Source organism: Vanellus vanellus, assembly GCF_965231255.1.
Source record: "Vanellus vanellus genome assembly, contig: HAP1_SCAFFOLD_970, whole genome shotgun sequence".
NCBI classification, from domain to species: domain Eukaryota; kingdom Metazoa; phylum Chordata; class Aves; order Charadriiformes; family Charadriidae; genus Vanellus; species Vanellus vanellus.
This window is the reverse complement of record NW_028127752.1, coordinates 38,589-41,881: the sequence shown is the minus strand read 5'-3', so window position 1 is coordinate 41,881 and position 3,293 is coordinate 38,589.

Here is a 3,293-nt window from a genome sequence, read left to right as displayed (position 1 = left end):
GTGTAAAGCTGGAAAAACAGGGGCAAGGGGAGTAGAAAGACAGAGAGGAGAGATACGGAACAGGAGAGACAACACAGGGGGAAAGGGGGGGAACAGCGGATGGAGTAGGGGAAAGGAAAGAGAGAATGGGATAGGGAGGAAAGAAAGGAGAAAAGACGGGATATGGGACAGTGGAAAAATGGAGAAAGAAAAAAGGGGTGATGCGGAGGCAAGGAAATGCTTCATCTAACACTTTCTCAAAATATTTATCCAAGTGCTACAGGTATCTCTAAAACTCTGGCAGTACTAAACAAACACCCTTAAAATTCCACAGATGAATATCTTAACACTAGTATTGCCAGTGGTCTTGGGGTGAAGGTTTCTTTCCTTCAAGTCTTTTCACAATTTATTATACTTTGTTTACATAACTTGACCTTGTGGCTTAGTCTTGCCTGCACAATCATGCATATCTTGTTTAGACAGTAAAATGTTGGCCATTTTGCCACCTCTTGTTAAGCAGTTGCCTTCTTGTGGAAATGTAAGTTTTTAGGTTTGGTGAACAAACGATACTGAGTTTATCACAACAGTATAGAAAGAAAGGAGGAAAGGGGGGATGGAACAGTGCAGAACAAAAAGGAGAAAAAGTGGGACGGGGAAAAAACAAAAAGGGGGGGATGAGGGGAAAAAAGGAAAGGGGGGAAGGGAAAGTAGAAATAGTGGGGGAGAAAAAGGGCACGGGCAAGGTGTAAAGATTGAAAAACAGGAGCAACAGTTAGGAGGTGGAGGCCGGAAGGTGGAGGCCAGAGGCCGGAAAGTGGAGGCCGGAGGCCAGAAAGTGGAGGCCAAAAAGTGGAGACTGGAGGCCGGAAAGTGGAGGCCAGAAAGTGGAGGCCAAAAAGTGGAGGCTGGAGGCCGGAAAGTGGAGGCTGGAGGCCAGAAAGTGGAGGCCAAAAAGTGGAGGCCGGAGGCCGGAAAGTGGAGGCTGGAGGCCGGAAAGTGGAGGCCGGAAAGTGGAGGCTGGAGGCCGAAAAGTGGAGGCTGGAAAGTGGAGGCCAGAAAGTGGAGGCTGGAGGCCGGAAAGTGGAGGCCGGAAAGTGGAGGCTGGAGGCCGAAAAGTGGAGGCCAAAAAGTGGAGGCTGGAGGCCAGAAAGTGGAGGCCGGAAAGTGGAGGCCAGAAAGTGGAGGCTGGAGGCCGGAAAGTGGAGGCCGGAAAGTGGAGGCTGGAGGCCGGAAAGTGGAGGCCGGAAAGTGGAGGCTGGAGGCCGGAAAGTGGAGGCCGGAAAGTGGAGGCCAGAAAGTGGAGGCCTGAGGCCAAAAAGTGGAGGCCGGAAAGTGGAGGCTGGAGGCCAGAAAGTGGAGGCCAAAAAGTGGAGGCCGGAAAGTGGAGGCCAGAAAGTGGAGGCTGGAGGCCGGAAAGTGGAGGCCGGAAAGTGGAGGCTGGAGGCCGGAAAGTGGAGGCCGGAGGCCGAAAAGTGGAGGCCAAAAAGTGGAGGCTGGAGGCCGGAAAGTGGAGGCCGGAAAGTGGAGGCCGGAAAGTGGAGGCCAGAAAGTGGAGGCCAGAAAGTGGAGGCTGGAGGCCGGAAAGTGGAGGCCAAAAAGTGGAGGCCGGAAAGTGGAGGCTGGAGGCCAGAAAGTGGAGGCCAAAAAGTGGAGGCCGGAAAGTGGAGGCCTGAGGCCAAAAAGTGGAGGCCGGAAAGTGGAGGCTGGAGGCCAGAAAGTGGAGGCCAAAAAGTGGAGGCCGGAAAGTGGAGGCCAGAAAGTGGAGGCTGGAGGCCGGAAAGTGGAGGCCAGAAAGTGGAGGCTGGAGGCCGGAAAGTGGAGGCCGGAAAGTGGAGGCTGGAGGCCGGAAAGTGGAGGCCAAAAAGTGGAGGCTGGAGGCCGGAAAGTGGAGGCCGGAAAGTGGAGGCTGGAGGCCGGAAAGTGGAGGCCAGAAAGTGGAGGCCAGAAAGTGGAGGCTGGAGGCCGGAGGCCGGAAAGTGGAGGCCAGAAAGTGGAGGCCAGAAAGTGGAGGCCAGAAAGTGGAGGCTGGAGGCCGGAAAGTGGAGGCTGGAGGCCGGAAAGTGGAGGCCAGAAAGTGGAGGCTGGAGGCCGGAAAGTGGAGGCCGGAAAGTGGAGGCCAGAAAGTGGAGGCCTGAGGCCAAAAAGTGGAGGCCGGAAAGTGGAGGCTGGAGGCCAGAAAGTGGAGGCCAAAAAGTGGAGGCCGGAAAGTGGAGGCCAGAAAGTGGAGGCTGGAGGCCGGAAAGTGGAGGCCGGAAAGTGGAGGCTGGAGGCCGGAAAGTGGAGGCCGGAAAGTGGAGGCTGGAGGCCGAAAAGTGGAGGCCAAAAAGTGGAGGCTGGAGGCCGGAAAGTGGAGGCCGGAAAGTGGAGGCTGGAGGCCGGAAAGTGGAGGCCAGAAAGTGGAGGCCAGAAAGTGGAGGCTGGAGGCCGGAAAGTGGAGGCCAGAAAGTGGAGGCTGGAGGCCGGAAAGTGGAGGCCGGAAAGTGGAGGCTGGAGGCCGGAAAGTGGAGGCCAGAAAGTGGAGGCTGGAGGCCGGAAAGTGGAGGCCAGAAAGTGGAGGGTGGAGGCCGGAAAGTGGAGGCCGGAAAGTGGAGGCTGGAGGCCAGAAAGTGGAGGCCAAAAAGTGGAGGCTGGAGGCCAGAAAGTGGAGGCCGGAAAGTGGAGGCTGGAGGCCAGAAAGTGGAGGCCGGAAAGTGGAGGCCGGAAAGTGGAGGCCAGAAAGTGGAGGCCGGAGGCCGGAAAGTGGAGGCCGGAAAGTGGAGGCTGGAGGCCGGAAAGTGGAGGCCGGAAAGTGGAGGCCAGAAAGTGGAGGCTGGAGGCGGAAAGTGGAGGCCGGAAAGTGGAGGCTGGAGGCCGAAAAGTGGAGGCCAAAAAGTGGAGGCTGGAGGCCGGAAAGTGGAGGCCGGAAAGTGGAGGCTGGAGGCCGAAAAGTGGAGGCCGGAAAGTGGAGGCCGGAGGCCGGAGAGTGGAGGCCCGAAACTGGAGGCTGGAGGCCGGAGAGTGGAGGCCGGATGCCAAAAAGTGGAGGCCAGGAAATAAATCCCTGATTTGCATAATTAATTGTTTCATTTGCATAATGAGGCACTAATTATTTAATGAGGTAATTGGGTGGGCAATTATTGTACAGGTGTTCCAGTGCTCAGGAGTGTCTGTATATAGGAAAACCCTACAAATAATAAGTGTGGCATGCGCACGGGCAATCCCCTTTACTATAGGAACATCTCTTTGAATGCCACGTGGCATGCCCTTTACTAGTTTTGTTATTTCATATGTCTAACTTCCATTATCCTTATGAGTATGCAGTAGTGAAACTCCTA